General features: G+C 36.7%; 1 long non-coding RNA gene across 1 annotated transcript in view; it reads left to right on the forward strand.

Moving 5' to 3' along the window:
- Positions 1-19,454, forward strand: part of LOC123595872 — a 200,950-nt gene that overhangs the window by 132,616 nt on the left and 48,880 nt on the right. Inside the window, exon 2 of the long non-coding RNA XR_006711414.1 lies at positions 18,475-18,559. This is a non-coding gene — a long non-coding RNA (uncharacterized LOC123595872). The remainder of the gene's footprint in view (positions 1-18,474; positions 18,560-19,454) is intronic.

A 19,454-nucleotide genomic window follows, 5' to 3' on the forward strand; every position in this document is an offset into this window, starting at 1 on the left:
TTTTGTCATGACTAAACTTTCTATTAAATCCTCCTTTTGACAAAAAGAAACACAAATTGTTCAAGCTTCTGTATCCATTTCCTCAATCCCTCTGACCCAATAGAGACCATTCTGGAAGCAGGGATACTGCTGACACCCAGCGGAGGGTGGCCTGAGTTAGGCACAGCATAGAAGGTAGAAGGAAGGGATACACTGATAGATATTTATGGAGTACAATGGCCAGGAGTTTCTTTTTCTTTTTTTCCTTTTTGCATTTTTATTTTTATTGTATTTTGTTTCATTTTATTTTATTTATTTTTTTAATATAATTTTTTGTCAAGTTAGCTAACATACAGTGTATACAGTGTGCTCTTGGTTTTTGGGGTAGATTCCCATGATTCATCGTTTCCATACAACACCCAGTGCTCATCCCAACAAATGCCCTCCTCAATGCCCATCACCCATTTCCCCCTCTCCTCCACCCCAATCCCATCCACCCTTAGTTTGCTCTCTGTATTTAAGAGTCTCTTATGGTTTGCCTCCCTCTCTCTCTTTTTGTAACTATTTTTTCCCCTTCCCTTCCCCCATAATCTTCCACCTCTGAGTGAAAACATATGATATGTCTTTCTCTGACTGACTTATTTCACTTAGCATAATAACCTCCAATTCCATCCATGTTGCTGCAAATGGCAGGATTTCATTCTTTCTCATTGCCAAGTAGTATTCTATTATATGTATAAACCACATCTTCTTTATCCATTCATCAGTTGATGGACATTTAGGCCTTTCCCATAATTTGGCTGTTGTTGAAAATGCTGCTATAAAAATTGGGGTACATGTGCCCCTATGAATCAGCACTGCTGTATCCTTTGGATAAATTCCTAGTAGTGCTATTGCTGGGTCTTAGGATAGTTCTATTTTTAATTTTTTGAGGAATCTCCACACTGTTTTCCAGAGCAGCTGCACCAGTTTGCATTCCCACCAACAGTGCAAGAGGGTTCCCATTTCTCTATATCCTCGCCAGCATCTGTTGTTTCCTGAGTTGTTAATTTTAGCCACTCTGACTGGTGTGAGGTGGTATCTCAATGTGGTTTTGATTTGTATTTCCCTGATGATGAGTGATGTTGAGAATCTTTTCATGTGTCTGTTGGCCATCTGGATGTCTTCTTTGGAAAAGTGTCTATTCATGTCTTCTGCCCATTTCTTCACTGGGTTATTTGTTTTTTGGGTGTTGAGTTTGGTGAGTTCTTCACAGATTTTGGATACTAACCCTTTATCAGGTATGTTGTTTGCAAATATCTTTTTCCATTCTGTCAGTTGCCTTTTAGTTTTATTGATTGTTTCCTATGCAGTGTGGAAGCTTTTTATCTTGATTAGGTCCCAATAGTTCATTTTTGCTTGTATTTCCCTTGCCTTTGGAGATGTGTCAAGCAAGAAATTGCTGTGGCTGATGGCCAGGAGTTTCTAATGATCACATGAGATGGGAATATAGAAAAGGAGATAAAAGTGTCAAAGATAATGTCTTAATTTTTGGTTCAGGCAAAGATTTGGATTGGCAGTGCAATTCCCTCTGATACTGATGTAAGAAATTCAGGAAGGAGCAGGGTGAAGCTGAAGAAAAGGAGACTATTTCAGTTTAGAAACTATATTTGTTGGATTTAAGGGTAAATTGATCAAGCTTTCAAATGTAAGGGTAAGATGATCAAATGTAAAGAGGAGGGAGATGAGAGCCTTTGAAAATACAGGGGTCCTCATCAAACGTCTGACCTTGTACTTCATAAGGCAAGGTCATGAACCTTCTGACTTTGGAACTATAAACACAACCTCCAAGATGAACTTGAAAGTCCCTCTTGTGTGTGAGACAGTCACACACAAGAGGTGTGTCCTCTAGTCTCTATTGGAGATAAAAGTTTTTATTGTTTTTCCTCTTTTGCTTTTATGAATGAGTTTATGTGAAATTCTGTCCAGACATTATAGATAAGTTCCTGCTACCTTTACTTATATGTACATCTGATAACATTTATTCAATTTTAAATTGATTTTTCTTGTGGCACCTGGCTGGCTCAGTCAGTGGAATGTCCAACTCAAATTCAGCTCAGATATGATCCCAGGATCATGGGATTGAGCCCAGCATCAGGTTCTGCACTCAGTGTGGAGCCTGCTTAAGATTCTCTCTCTCCCTCCCTCTGCCCCCCTCCCCTGCTCTTTCTCTCTTTCTCTCTAAAATAAAAAAATATATAACAAAATTGTTTTTTCTCTCTTGTCTATTGGTATGGAGGGGTCTTGCATTGGTAGGGTTGTTTTATTTCTCCAACAGTAAGCCATGGAATATGTAAGTGGAGATGTCCAGAAAGCAAATGCTATGGACTTGATATCATTGGCTTACAAAATATCAGAAGTTATCCCTGGAGTGGAAAGAAAAGGAGAGTGGGATTAGATCCCTGAGCTACAATATCATGCTCACAGAAGAGATGGAGAAGAGTCCATAGATGAGGAGAAAGTAAGAAGGCCATATATCTCTTGTTCATTGTGCTTCCCTGGGCCTAGACATATGATAAGGTTTGTTGAATGAATAAGTGAATATTGTTGGAATCTTCCCTGGCCCAAAGGTAGAAGACACTTCTCTGAATCAGAGGACATTTCACTAAGACTTGGTTTGACTGTTGCTTCATATCTCAAGTTTTAATCTTTCCCCATTAGCCAAGACCTTTTCTCCCTCATCTCTCTGTTATAGACACATAGAGAAGATGACCCCAATAAGATAGGAACCCCACCATCTGCTAATCAGCTTCCTCTTCGTCCACATACTGATTTGGTGGGGATGCATTCTCCCTGCATTATTCTATCCCTCAGTCCAATTTATATTCTCTGGATCCACTGCATATTTTCTAACATTCTCTTTAAAAAGTATTCTTGGCTAACATTAACAACTCAGGCAACAACAGATGTGGGCTAGGATGCAGAGAAAGAGGCTCTCTTTTACACTGCTGGTGGGAATGCAAACTGTGTAGCCACCCTGGAAAACAGTATGGAGGTTCCTCAAAAAATTATAAATAGAACTACCCTATGACCCAGCAATTGCACTACTAGGTATTTATCCAAGGGATACAGGTATGCTGTTTCGCAGGGGCACATGAACCCCAATGCTTGTAGCAGCACTATCAACAATAGCCAAAGTATGGAAAGAGCCCAAATGTCCATCGATGGATGAATGGATAAAGAAGAAGCGGTATATATACACAGTGGAGTATTTCTCAGCAATCAAAAAGAATAAAATCTTGCCATTTGCAGCTATGTGGGTGGAACTAGAAGGTATTATGCTAAGAGAAATTAGTCAGAGAAAGACAAATATATGACTTCACTTATATGAAAACTTTAAGATACAAAACAGATGAACATAAGGGAAGGGAAGCAAAAATAATATAAAAACAGGGATGGGGACAAAACATTAGAGACTCTTAAATACAGGTTACTGGAGGGGTTGTGGGAGGGGGATGGGCTAAATGGATAAGGGGCATTAAGGAATATACTCCTGAAATCATTGTTATACTATATGCTTAACTAACTTGGATGTAAAGTAAAAAAAATAATAAATGGAATTCAGGTAAAAAAAATAAAAAGCATTCTTAATGTTTTGTGTTTTAAAATTATTTATTATTTTGAGGTGCCTGGGTAGCTCAGTCATTAAGCATCTGGCTCTTGATTTTGGTTCAGGTCACCATCTCTCAGTTTGTGAGATTGTGCCCTGACTCGGGCTCTGTGCTGACAGCCCAGAGCCTGCTTGGAATTTTTTCTCCTTCTCCCTCTGCCCTTCCCTCCCTCCCCCTCTCTCTCTTTCTCTCTCAAAATAAATAAATAAACTTAAAAAATAAATAAAATTATTTATTATTTCAAAAAAGATAAATGAAATATGTGTATTTGTATATGTGAATAGTGGTAAAAAAATATCCGTATAGCCACTATGCAGTTTAAAAAATAGAATATTCACAAACCACAGACACTGTTGAAGCCTGTTGCATTTCCCTTATCCTGGTATCTCCCTCCCTTTGTCAGAGGGAATCAGTATTGAGAGCTATGCATTTATAATTCCTTTACTCTCATTATAGCTTTACATGTGCAGTATAACAAATATGTGATTCAATTTTACATTATTGGAAATTTATAAAATGTTATCTTGTATGTAACTTCACTTTTACTCAACGTTACATTTTTGAGATTCATGATTTTTTATAGGCAATTAAAGTTCATTCATTTTCTCTGTTGTATACTATTCCAGTATATTACCAATTCTCTATTCCCTGCCCAACTAGATTTGATTTGTGCCCAGTGTTTTTCTTCTATGAGCAAAGCTGCCAAGGACATTCTGGAATGTGAGTCTTGGTGCACATTTCCCAGAATGGTGTGTATTTGGGAGTAGAATTGCTGACCACAGGGTTCTCAGGCTTTGAATAAGTTCACATTTACAAGATAAGACCAAACTTTTCCAGACTTTTCCAGACTTCCATCAGAGGTATATGAGAGCTTTCATTGTTCTATGTTTTTACCAAAATATAGCTGTGGTAGAAATTTAAATATTTTTTGCATTTATTTATTATTAATTGAATAATGGTTTAACATTTGAGAGGATCAGAAGAGTGTAGAGTGAAAAATATCTTCAATTCCTTTCTCCAAAGGCGATGAGTGTTGCTAATTTCTAGTTTATCTTTTGAGATATGGTCTATGCAAATCCAAGGAAATATGTGTGTATATGCATATGTGTGTGTGTTCACCTTTTTACATAAATTGTAGCATGCCATACACACTATTATGCACCTTGGTTCTATCCAAATGATAAATTATGGAGATTGTTTCATATTAATATATGATGATGAGTAAGGGATGAGCACTTAAGTTTTTAAAAAGTTTTTGTCTTAAAGTAAATTCAAACTTATAGAAGGTTGCAAGATAGTATAGAGAACTTCCTTATAATCTTCACCGAAATCCATTAATTTTTCATACTTTGTTACGTTTGGCTTATCATTCTATGTCTCAAATATTTTTTTAATCAGTTTTGAGCCATTTGAGAGTAGGTTGCCTATGTCATGCGTCTTTACTCCTTAATATTTCTGTATGTTTTTCCTAAGAGCAAGCTATACCCAATGTATAGTTGCCAAATTCAGAAAACACAATATTGATATTTTTTTAATCTGTTATAAAGCCAGTACTCCAATTTCATGATGGTCCCCAAAAGCACTTTATAGCATTTTTTTTCTTTACTGAATGAAAAGTTACATCTAACTGGTTCTTTTTATTCTCCTTTATTCTGGAATAATTCCTCTGCCTTTGCTTGTCTTTAATGATGTTGATACTTTAGAAGAATTAGGTTAGATATTTTAGAGAATATCTCTCAATTTGGGTTTGTATATTGTCCATGATTTTTGCTGGCATGTGACCTGGGGGACACTGTGTCCACTTGAGATATTACATCCAGAAAAAAGAATATCTGTTTACCTCTTATTGGTGATGTTAATTTTGCTCATTTGACTAAGGTACTGTCCAGTTGTGCCACTGGACAATTATTAATTTTCCTTTTGTGATTAATAAGTAATTTGGGGGGCGATATTTGAAATTGTATTCCTTTCCTAGAGTTAGCATCCATTGATGATTCCTGCCCCTGTCAGTTTTAACTGGGATGTTTGCAAAGAAAGTGATATGATTAAAATTCTATAATTTCTTTCATCGTTATTAGTTAGCATTAGACTATAAGAGTTTTTCTGGAGCGCCTGGGTGGCTCAGTCAGTTAAGTATACAGTTTTGGCTCCGGTCATGGTCTCGCAGTTCATGGGTTTGAGCCCCGTTTCGGGCTCTGTGCCCACAGCTCAGAGCCTGGAGCCTGGTTCGGATTCTGTCTCCCTCTTTCTGTGCCCATCCCTTCCTCGTGCTCTGTCTCTGTCTCTCAAAAATAAATTAACATTAAAAAATTTTCAAAAACAAAGAAAGGGTTTTTCCCTTCTCTCTTTCCCATTCATTCATTCGTTATCAATACCATCTCATGAGTTCTTATTTTATTCAGTGGATTATAATTTGCCACCATTTCCCACATTTGGTCAGTGCGAATCCCTTCAATCTTTCTTTCATATCTCTTTTTATTAAGGACTTTATGTATATATAATAAAGTTCTTTGATTTAAATTATACAGGGTATCTATCACCAAAATCAGGATTAGAACAGTTCCCTTATTCTAAAACAATTTTGTGCCCACTGTAACTGATTACTTTCCCACCATCACCAACTCCCGGCAAATACTGATGTGTTTGCATCATCCCTAGTTTTGCCTGTTTCTATAACTCTGTCTAGTTGAAATCAACTTGAATCCAGCTTGGTAAGGACTAAAAAATACATTGCTAGATTTGCTAACATTTTGTTTAGGATTTTCACATGTATATTCACAAGTGACATTGTAGTTAATTTCCTTCTCATACCTTCCTTGCCAAGTTTGGGGATCAAGTTATTGTAGTTTCATAAAATTATTTAAGAGGTATTCCCTTTTTATAATTCCCCCTTAAATGTATAAGATATTGAAATAATCCATTCCTTGATAAGTGAATAGAACTCACTTGTTGACCTGCTATCTTCCTTGTGAGAAGATTTTAAACTACTGATTCAATTTATTCACATATTAAAAGACTCTTCATTCAGGCTTTTTTATTTCTTTCTGAGTCAGAATTTGTACATTATTTCATACTAGGCCTCTGTCCATTTAATATGGTTTTATATTTGATGGCACAAAGCTATTCATGGTATTCTCTTTGAATTTTGAATTTTTTTGAATTTTGTCTGCATTATCTGTAATTATGTCTTTTAAACATTTTCTAATGTAACATATATACTAAATTTTTATGAATCTTTATCAGATATTTATAATTTTTACTGGGTGTGTGTTTTAAGAACCAGATATTGAAAGTGTTAATTTTCTCTATTGTATATCAGTTTTCTATTTGAAACCATAGGGGAGAGAACAAAGATTCTGTAAAGGATCGTTTTTCTGGCAGGCGTTTGTTTTTCTGGCCCATTTTTCACAATGATGTAGTCATCTTCCTAACTCCTGATCTAATGTGCACATCTCACCTTTAGCTTTGCCACTGAGAGCCGTCCCAGGGCTTTGTTGGATTCCAAGTAATCGCCAAAGCCCCAGAACAGACAGATCCTGGGTTAGGAGGTTATTCTTCACTCATGTGCTTTTGGCTCGTTTTTCCCCTGGTAGGCGTTTTACCTTCTGTCCTGCAAGCTCATCAATGAATTTGAAAATGTGCTTGTTACAATTTATCCAGGGGATATTATAAGAGGAGGGCTTTAAAAAATATCTAGCCTGCATGCACCAAGGAGCTGAAGTCCATTTAATGAAAGACAAGTTTAAACTAAAAATAAAATCAGAAAAGAAAAAAATTATTCTGTATAGCAATGTTATGAACTAGCAAATAGAACTATAGCATAAGCCATATATGTAATTTTAAATTTTCTCATGGCTACATTAAAAAAATGGAAAAGAAATAGATGGAGTTAATTTTAAAACACCATTTTATTTGATCTAGTATATCCAAAATATTATAATTTCAGTATAATGAATGTAAACACTATTGGTGAAATAGTTTATACGGTTTTGTGCTAAATCTTCAAGTGTATGTATTTTTATACTTACGGCACCATTCAGTTTGGACTAGCCACATTTTAAGTGTCTAATTTCACATCATGCTAGCCACTATTGTCCTGGATAGTGCAATATATGGCATCTTTACCATGTTTTTATTATATTTATCTAGATTTTCTCCATATATGCATAATCTCTAAAATCTTTTCCTCATATCATCTTTGTCTTTCCTTTTAGAAAATGATTCTTATTTTCTCTATATGTAAAGAGAGATACAATTTTCAGGAGCTTCTTTGGTTTAACAACTTTAATTCATATAAGACCTTGATATTGTCAAAATATTTTTCATTATTCTAACAACTATGCCTTGTTAAAAGTCTACTGCAAATGAAGAATAAGGGAGAGGTTTCACATTTGGAGTTTAAAACTTTCAAATAAAAATAAGCAGCCATTTGATGTGTTTAAAATTCATATCCGTTATGTTAAAATGTGGAAGCAAAGTACTTCAGAATACTTCTAAGTGTTGTATATTTAGGAGCTGAAAGATGATTCCATTTTCCAAGCTAACAGATTCAAGGAATAGCTTCATAGTTGTTATCACCCTGAATATATTTAATCATTTATTTCACTGGATGTTTAAAAAACAAATGTCCCACTGTCACCAGGTACTTGCTAATAAGCCACAATAACCCAGTTTTCTAGCCCTGCTTATAGATGCTGCTTGCCATCAGAAACCAAGGCAGGATGCCAGAAACCACAGGTTCCAAATAAGCCCCCTGACCCAGTTTTTGACCTGTTTGATCCAGGTCAGGCACCATGCTAACCCTCCAGATGATCTCAAGTTCATTACCATCTAATTGTATTAGCAGTAAAATACACCAACCAGGGCCATGATACATCAGACTGTGCCTATTTAAGGGAAGAAGAAAGGTGGCACTCTGATTCTGAAAAGCCTCCTCCCACTTTGCTGAAAACCCCCTATGTCAGCTTGCTTACCAGCCCTTTAACTACTCTCACCTAAGAAACTCTGACCTAATTGGGGAGAAGGTCCTAGAGCATAAACTCCCCTTCTCCATTCTCTGGCCATTGAATAAATTACCTGCCTGCCATCACATACTCTTTCGTTATTTGGCTATGTGGGGACCCATATTGAGTAGGCAAAGAACCTACCACTTTGGTAACACTACTATATATATATATATATATATATATATATATATATACACATATATATATATATACACACACATATATATATATCCCATATATATACCATATATATTATTAAAATATATTATTAAAAATATATATATATATCTCATATATATACCATATATATATCATGTGTATATATATATATATATTTTAAATGTTTATTTATTTTTGAAAGAGAGAGACAGAGCGCGAGCAGGGGAGAGGCAGAGAGAGGGAGACAGAATCCGAAGCAGTCTTCAGGCTCTGAGTTGTCAGCACAGAGCCTGACGTGGGGTTCAAACTCACACGAGCAGTGAAATTAAGACCTGAGCTGAAGTCAGACACTTAACCGACTGAGCCACCCAGGCGCCCCTAACACTATCAACATATAATACTATGTACTAGGCTCTTTTAGGCACAGAAAATCAAAGTAGGGAAAATTCATTCCTGCCATTGTGGAAATCTCACAGTAGAGAGTGATTCTACGTATTGCATTCCAAGTATTTCGATAAATGTAGTGTTTTATCTATCTATCTATCTATCTATCTATCTATTATCTATCTATCTATCTATCTATCTATCTATCTATCTATCTATCTAATTATGTATGGTACTCTTAGATAGACTGTAGGCACAAAATAGATGATGTATAATTTCGTCTATGTAAATTGGAAAATTAGGGGGATTTTTCATAGAGAGGCTGTACTTGATCCCGGTCTTTAATAATGTTGAAAGTCATGAAAGTACACTTTTTGTCAATGACTCCAGAATAAGTTTAACATATGGAGGCTGACTGGTATTCCTAATGTACCCACTTAATTATAGCTAAATTTTAAAAATATTCACAATTTGCTTCAGCTTCTGTTTTAGGTATAGCCATGATCATCCAGAGGACAAAAACATTTCAAAATGATTAAAAATTTTTACCTTTCTTGAGGGAAAAATTCTGATGATCACTTTAAAGAAAAAAAACAGGGGGAAAGATATTCATTTTCATAATATTATGGCTGAAAATTATTAACTCAAGATTTATGGAATAACAACATGAAATGTCTTTCTTAGTGTATAAGGGCTATTTCTTAGGGTTTAAGGAACTTAATTTTTACTTCTTTGTTCTAGCATTTCCTTCGATTAGTTGGCTTAGAATTATCCCAATCCTCAGAATTTTCAGTGTATATCTTTCCTTTCTTCTTTCTTCCTTCTTCCTTTCTTCTTTCCTTTTTTTTTTTTTTTCCAAATGCAGTCCCTTAGTGTGAAGATTGCAGCTCTTTAAGTGGATCAGGTGTGTCTCAATAATAACCCTCTTGCCTTCTCATTAATCCTGAGTGAAGGCAAGTCACAAACATTTTTACCAGGATAGAAAATGCATGAGAATAGAGCAAGTTGCTTGTCTTTGACCTTTAGTAATTTTTAATAGCCAAGAAGAGTGGTTAGTATTCCAATTAACACCTTTCAGAGACTGCCATCCATGAATGAGTAGCACATTCAGTTGAAGGTGAATCTTATTTGGCACATCCTATGCAAAACAATCTTCTTGTCAGGGAAAATCGAAAGCTACCAAAAAAGTCAGAGTGGAGACAGCAGCTAGGAGACTGTATAACGTCAGCACATTTCAAATGCCCGAATAAAGACACAGCAGTCATTTCAAGGTTATCCCAATCTTTGATCTGACTGCGGTGAGGACCAAAGTCTCATTTGGCCAGTGGGTCGAGTGGTCACTGTCATGGGCCCATGCAACATAGCAGCAGGTGGAGCAGAAAGAAGAGCAAAGCAAAATACTTCCTCTGATGTTGATGGTGCTCAAAAGGAAAGACTGTGTCATTTCAGGTGAAATCACAGGATCTTAAGAGTGGTATTGGATTTTGAATGCTCTCTAAATATATATTAACAATGGAAACTACAATAATAAAAGATCATTTAGCATCCAACTTTCCTAAAAGTGATTGTTTAAGGGGATAACTCTATAACTATGGCACAACTTTACTGAAACCAAAACATAATTCCCTCTTGACCCCTTTCACTAGAGAAGTAATGCATCTCACAGACTGAATTCAGAAAGAGCACCATGCCCGGGGGGAACTTGCAGGCATGCCTGGCAGGTGCTACCTTCTCTGCCCAGCACAGTGTGGGCAGCAGGCAAGAATTCATGCAGACAGAATAAAAATGCTGGGCAGCTTTCCAGCTCCTTTGGAGTCAAGTCTTGACAGTGCGACTTCATTAGTTTTATTAGAGCATCATCTATTCCCTAAATGTCACATGAATCTCTATTCAAATATAAGTAAAGAAATATAATCCAAAGACAAACATAACTTGTTTGGTGATTATCTAGTGTTTATAAATATTCACACTCTGGCTCTCCTCCAGTGAAAACATTAAGAGCTTGGAGAGTTGATTCTATGTATCATGGTTGTCAATTTTTATTAAGTCATTAATTTACTGAGGACTCAATTTCCTTATGTTATAAAAGGTGGGGGGCAGTTAAATTTAGCATTAGACTAGCCCCTTCTGAAAAGTTCTGTGACTCTAATGAATTAACATCACAGGTGTCAAAATGATTCGCCAGACCAAGCTTTGCCAATTTTGGCCATTATGAGAGCTAAACATGGTTTAGTTCCATCTTCTCCATGCCTTGGCTGTTGACAGTTTATTTCCTGTTAATACCATAATATTCTCATCAATGATCATATCAACGTCATTGCAACATCCCAATTGGTCCTCTACAGTTACATTTCTCAAAGTGTATTCTTGGGAACCCTAATCCTATAAGATATCTGGTGAAGTTTCCATAGTGAAATAAGTTTGGGAAAGGTTGCCTATGCCCTTCTTGGAGAAACAAAACAAAGGTGAGCAAGTTAAATATTTGAGGTGTTCAAATATGCTTAACCCATCATTTTCTCAGACTTACCTGACCAGAAATCATTGAGTCATAACTCTTAATATGCCAACGTCCTTAGAAACATTCTTTACAAACATCGCTGTACATTTTTAAGTGAACACTCCAAGATGTAAATATGACTGTGTTACAATTGTGCTTAGATGTTGCATTGGTTATCCATTTCCCATAGGGTCAAGTTCAGAACTACCCAGTAGGGGTGCAAAACCCTTCCCAGGTCGCCCCTAGAGCTCATTTCCAAACACTTCCTGACATATAGAATGCCTGTTTTCAATGTATACTCTGCTTTCTAAGACTTCCTGTGCTATGCTCTTGTCTGGATTCCTCTTCCCTTTGTATTCTGATAGAAAATTCCCATTCTGTCTTTAAATCCAGTTTAAGCACGACCTCCTTGTGGAAGATTTCCTTGGCCATCACCCCTACCCTACCCACAATTGGTGAGCTTTCTGTGCTTGTTCTCCAGGCTTCTAGAACACCCTGTGCATGAGTTTCTACATGTTATAGATAGTTTGTGTTGCAGTTGTTTTTGCGCATATCTTCTTTGCTGTGCTTCAAATTTCTTGATAGCAGGTGTATTCATATTAGTACTTTTACAAGTGGGTTAAAGTAAGACTTTAGTAATGTTTGTTAAAAGAGCAAATGAATACATGAGGACAATTGTCTAATACATAATTGTTAAGGGTAAGTGGAATTTCCAAAAGAGAGTTAGATTGAATTTTCTTGAATTCTCCTTGGAAAGGAAGAAGAGATATGTAGAAGCTATTTTTATTTTTATTTTTTAGGCTATTCGATTTACTTCCTGTTTTATTCTATTGAGCTGATCTGAACTAGGCAAATTTATGAAAATTCTCTGTGAGTTGAAGAAACCTCACAGATCTCCCAGTCCAGTTATTCAGACATGTAGTCAATTGTAGCAAACTCTGATCAGATCTATTATAGTCTTTGCAGTAGGTATTTGGGGAGCCCAGAAGATCAGTATATAGCTATTTGTTATGGAGTGTGGCTGAGTGGTGGTCAGGAAAAGCATTCAATAGGCCATGGTATTTAAGCATAACCACAGGGAGTATTTAATTCACCATGCTTAGAAACAAACGCAGAAGAGGAATTTTCATTTCAGGAGAATGCTGGAATGCGACGTTGGAAATAAGATCAATGTTTCCATTAGAATCCTCAAGTAAAGCCAAAGCCAAAGCTAAAATATAACTCTGCTACAGCATAATGGAGTATCTTTGCTTAATACATCCCTGTTTATCTTCCTGCATTAAAGTGATAAATGAATTTCTAACTGCCTTTGAGATTTCATAACTCTCAGAAGCATTGCTTTTCTCTTTTAAGATGATTTCAAAGGAAAAATAAAATATTCCCAAAACCATGTAGGCAATGCTTAGAATGTGTGGGCAAACGAATGAATCTCTTTACAATTAATTATAAAAGAAAGAAAGCACTCACCTTCTATCTTTTCTCCCTAATATATATATATATATATATATATATATACATACATATATATATATACACACATATATATACATATATACATTTATATATACATATATATATTCTAAGCATTCTAAGGCATTATATTATATATATTATATATACATATATACATACATATATATATGTATATATATACATATATACATACATATATATATTCTAAGCATTCTAAGGCAATGCTTAGAATGTGTGGCAAACAAATGAATGCTTAGAATGTGTGGGCAAACAAATGAATCTCTTTACAATTAATTATAAAAGAAAGAAAGAAAGAAAAGAAAGAAAAGAAAAGAAAGAAAAGAAAGAAAGCACTCACCTTCTATCTTTTCTCCCTAATATATATATATATATATATATATATACATATATATATATACACACACATATATATACATATATACATATATATACATATATATATGCATATATACATACATATATATGTATATATATTTTCTTTAGAAAACTGGACATGCTTCAATAAGAATATCACCTTAAAGGAACATTTCTCAGTAACGACAATGTTAGGTAGGATATGATCCAAGCTCTACTGATTGGTGAAATATGCTGCTTCCAGACTCATAGATAATGCTACTGTATCATGTCACTGGTCAGTTGTGTACTTTGAGTCCCTTCCTGCATGGAAAAGGGCTAGACCAAGCCATCTGCTCAGTTGCTTTCAGGAAAAACAAGACTCATTAATTTTTCCCTTCAATAAGAATGCATTGAGCTCTGCTATGTGGTAGGCATTCCATCAGGGATAGTGAAGAACGAAGATCTTTCTTGATATCATAGTGGGAACGGAAAACAAGTAAATAAGCTTTTGCAATGCAATGGTATGATTTTATTCTAGGAGTAAAGAGAAGATGCTATGGGACTACACAGTTAATACCTAATGCAGTCTTGGGAAGCACTAGAACAGGGAACATTCATCAAGGCAACACGCATCAGAAGAGCTCTCAGACTACCTAAGTTAGATGTCACATGTCACATAGTCACCCTATGAACCTGTTTAGCTCCTTGATCTTAGAATGATGTTAGGCTGACTCTATTGTGGGATGTTGCTTCTTACTCCAATGGTAACGTACAGTTAAAATTGCATCAATTTTTTACAAATTATTTTAATGTTTATTCATTTTGGAGAGAAAGAGAAAGAGAGCATAAGTGGAGGAGGGGAAGAAAGCAAGGGAGACACAGGATTTGAAGCAGGCTCCAGGCTCTGAGCTGTCAGCACAGGGCCCAACACGAGGCTTGAACCCACAAACCGCGACATCATGACCTGAGCTGAAGTAGAACACTCAACCGAGCCACCCAGGCGCCCCTAAAATTGCATCTATTAATAAAACTAGAAAGTTTTTCTTCTTTCTTGTCCACAGGCATCTATATTTAGCACCTTTTATGAGAAACAAAGGGAAATAATGGAACTTGGGCTGATGGATATGTTCATTATCTTGACTAAGTGATGATTTCACAGGTGTGTGTGTGTGTGTATATATATATATATATATATATATATATATATATATATATATATATGCAAATGTCTCAACTGTGCACTTTAAACATATGCAATTTATTATATGTTGATTATACCTAAAAATTAAAAAAATAATATGCTAGGTATGCCACTGTTAAACAAATATACTAACTTACTGGATGTAGTTTTAAGCAATTTTCACTAATCAGGGACTTAAACTCACCGCGTGTCTCTAATTCTGCCTTCTATTCCAAATGCATCAAGGGCTGCATTAGATTGAGTTTCAGAAATCATCTCGTCAAAGAGAAAGACATTCTTCACTGGAGCTCCTATGGGAGCGGAGAAATTATTTTTGCTGGGGGTGGTAGTTGATAGATAGTAAACTGCAACTAATTCCTTAGAAGACTTGTAGAACTGGGAGGCCAATAGCAAAAATGATTTGAAGCCCATTTCCAGCTGGGGTCAGTTTGCAGTAAAATATCAGGGAGAAATTCCAGGGATGGAAAGATGAGTAATTTGGGATAGTCCTGCTGAATACTTCAGGAACGTGCTAGTTCAACAGGGGCTAGTTTTTTTCTTGATCATTTATGGACATCATTGCATCACTTAAGATACAGACTAAAGAAATAAAATGATGTAGAGTGAAGGGATACACACAGGGACAGGTTAAGACCTTCAACCTTCCCATGTCCTTGGCAATGCTCAGAGAACAGATGGCTCAAAGATTGGGGGAAAAAGAAAGCAAATAAGTCAACAAGCAATAGAAATAGAATTTCCTGGAACCTTTCATACTTGTCACCAGAATTGCTCTTTAGTGCCCCACTGGCTCCAGCCTAATAAAGCAGGAAGTTTCCGTGCCATTAAGGGACTTTTGTGCACACATTGACAGGGTACTTCATATCTATGAGGCAGTAGGGGAGGAAGGGCTTTGCTGTTACTTGGTATAAATGTTTCCCCTTCCTTCCACTGCTTGTACCCAGGTATAAAAAGTACCTACACACCTTGTGGCCAGAATCCCACTTCTTTAGAGGCTATAGCTTGCCTGACCTGCCTCATACCAGGTTGGGGTCACTTCACCCCCGCCCCTGCTTACCCCTCTTAGAGTTCTTATCATTCTGGATATAATTGCCTATTCTCTTGAGGTACATACTTTTTTGAGGGGAAAGATCAAGTCTACTTTGTATACTGTTGTGTCTGTGAATGGATAGATGACATCTTTCTCATATATCCTATGCTGTACTTCCAAACATGTGGACTGACTTCTTGATATTTTATCAATGTTATAGTTGGCATTCCATAACAACCAAAACCACTGAATGGAACTAAACAATTCAATTGGTAAAAATTGAGATTTATCTCCAGACCAGACCTCAGCAAGCTATAAGGACTCCAAAGTACTTACCCCACACATTCAAAAATGTCACTCAACAGGGTATACCACTTCTTTCCTTAACATTGTAAAGATTCCTAAATTGCCTCTAGTAGTTTTATTTAATAAAATTCAATCTCATCTAAACACAAGTCTTTAAATTATGAGCTTGTTTTAAAGTGTGAATGAAATACTTTACAGTTTAAGGTTAACTGGAATTCTTTCAGAGGCATGTCTCTCTTTAAAGATGAGATCCAAGTTTATTGGTTTATTTCCCAAAACTAATACAGAGTAAAGAATCAACTTAAAAGTTACACAGCAAATAATAGACAAATTATATTTTGGAAAAGCAGTAGAGCTCTGTGAGGACATCGCTATGTTGGAGATATTTTGCACCCACTTTTATAAACCCTGGGGTGAAGTCATCTTGCCTGACTCAGGGCTTCAGGACCATCCTCCAGGCCCTTCCAAACCCTTTTCCCCAACAGCATTCCTTTCCAGGGAATAAACACTCTTTTCTTGTAATTCGGCTCAACAATCACCTTCTCTAACAAGCCTTTTTTCACACTCGCTCTCCTTTTATTCAACATGTCCTTACAATTGAACTCTCTTTGTTCTTCTGCTTTCTTTTATTTGGATGCCAATCAGAGTAGCTGTAACGTATAGTATGCATCTCTCTGCTGGACCGTATATGCCAGGCCCTTAGGTGTAGAGATACAATTTTATTTGATATTGTGTCACCAGAATTTTCAACAACACTCACCACATTGTGGGTACTTCATAAGTGCATTTGGAATGATTCTATATAGTCCTCCCTTCCTGCCACTTCCCAATGCACTCATTTTTTTTCTTTTTTAAATATTTTAGGTTTAAAGAAAGTTACCAAACTAGTACAGATAGTTTCCGTATACCATTTATCTAGCTTTTCCTGATGTACACATCTTCTATAGCATGATACAGTTAATAACATTAAGAAATTAACATTGGCTTAATACTATTAGCTAAAATATAAATTTTGTTTGGATTTCATAAGTTTTTCCATTGAAAACTTCGTCATTTTTCTTTCCAGCTTCTAATTCAGGATGCCACATTACATGTTAGTTGTCTTCTCCAAACTGTGATAATTAATCTGTCTTTCCTTGTCTTTCATGACACTTGAAGAGTGTTGGCCAGGTATTTTGCAGAATGTCCCATGATATGGGACTCTCAATTGTTTTTCTTTTTAAAAAAAAATTTGTTTACATTTATTTATTTTTGAGAGACAGAGACAGAGCACAAGTGGGAGAGGGGCAGAGAGAGAAGGAGACACAGAATCTGAAGCAGGCTCCAGGCTCCTAGCTGTCAGCACAGAGCCCGACATGGGGCTCGTACTCACCAACTGTGAGATCTGACCTGAGCCAAAGTCAGATGCCCAACCGACTGAGCCACCCAGGTGCCCTTCTGTTGTTTTTCTTATAATTAGATTGTGGTTACGGGTTTTGGAGGAGAAAACCACAGAAGTGATATAACCATCTCATCATCATATATCAGAATGCATGACATCAACATGACTTATTACTGGTGATGTTATTCATGATCACTTTGTTAAAGTAGTGACTGCCAGGTGTCTCCAAAGTAAAGTTAATAACTAATAGAATTCTTCTTTAGTAATAGGTATTAAATAAATATTTCATTGCTTTATTCAACAATAGTCACTAACTTGTACTATGGGCCAAACTGATGGTCGTCCAGGTACTGGGATATAACAATGAAAAAAGATAGCCAGAAGTCCTTTTCTCAAGAAGTTTACATACTAGTGGGAGAGGCACATAGTAAATAAGATAAATAATCAAAAGATACATGTTTAAAGAGAAAAATTAAAAAGGAAAGGTATGGGAAGAGTTGACATTTTAGAAGAGATTGTTAGGGAAAGTCTCTCTGAGAAGTGAGAGACTGAATATGCAAGCAGGCAATGTCCACACCATATAAAAGAATAGAACACTGATCTACAACCTATGGCATCCAGCTCAGGAAATCAATACCTGATTTACAGTAACCAGCCAGGAAGCCAGTCTGCTCTTTCTAAATCAGACTTGCAGGAAGTCAGACCACTGTCTTTAGTAAACACTCCAAGAGGCCAAAACAATAATCCCTTTAAGAAGTGGCCCCAAATGTCCAACACTTAATAACTGACAGCTTTCCAAATTTAGGACCAACTAGAGAAAGCACTCCTAATAAATCACATATGTAGCCCACTTACACCTTTCCTATGCCAACAACCTCCAATCTGGACATACCTGAAACCTCCTTTCCCGCCATAAAGTTTTCCCATTCCTATTCCTGTCTGTGAGTCTCTGCTGAAACTCTGGAAAAAGTGATGGTGCTGACTCCTTTGCTGTAGTGAATGCTGAACGGTCAGCCTTTTTTGTCACTTGGTTGGTTTCTGTTTATTTCCACAGAGTAAAGACTTGGAACAATGAAGAGACAGAGCCATGATGGGGGAAGAGCACTGCAGGCAGACAGAAGAAGCACAGAGGCCCTGAGGTGAGAATCATGAGGAGGCCAGGCCAGTAGACTGGGATAGAGAGGGAGAAGATGGCGGCATACCAGGTCAGAAACACAATGGGGCTCAAGCAGGGGCAGATGGGGTAGGACATTGTAACTCAGGGAAAGGGCTTTGGATTTTATTCTTCGTGAGATAGGAAGCCATTGGAGGATTTTCAACATAGGAGTGAATTGATTTAACTGAGATTTTATTTAAAAAAATTTTTTTAACGTTTTATTTATTTTTGAGACAAGGAGAGATAGAGCATGAACAGGGGAGGGTCAGAGAGAGGGAGACACAGAATCTGAAACAGGCTCCAGGCTCTGAGTGGTCAGCACAGAGCCCGACACGGGGCTTGAACTCACGGACCACGAGATCATGACCTGAGCCGAAGTCAGCCGCTTAACCGACTGAGCCACCCAGGCGCCCCTTAACTGAGATTTTAATAAGATTGTTCTCAGTGCTGTGTTTTGGACAAACTAAACCTATACAAGGATGAAAAGAGATCAACTACAAGGCTGTGTGGTCATCCAGGTAAGAGATGATGGTTTGACCAGGATGAATTGACCAGGATGGTGATATTGGAGCTGGCGAGAAATGCTCAGGTTCTGGATAAAGATAGAGTTGTTAGGATTTGCTGAAAGCTTATACCATGTGTGATGTGAGAGAAAGATGATAATCAAGATTTACACCAAGGCTTTTGATGTGAGCAACTAGAAGTACACATATGGCCTGTACTTTGATGAGCAAGACCATGGGAGGGGCAAGATTTGGTAGAAATGTCAGGAGCTCAGCTTTGTACATGTTAGGATTTGGGTGTTAATTAGACATCCAGGTAGAGATGTGAAGTTAGAAATTGGACATTTGAGTCTTCAGTTCAAGAAAAGGTTGGTA

Source organism: Leopardus geoffroyi, chromosome A1, assembly GCF_018350155.1.
Source record: "Leopardus geoffroyi isolate Oge1 chromosome A1, O.geoffroyi_Oge1_pat1.0, whole genome shotgun sequence".
Lineage (NCBI taxonomy): Eukaryota > Metazoa > Chordata > Mammalia > Carnivora > Felidae > Leopardus > Leopardus geoffroyi.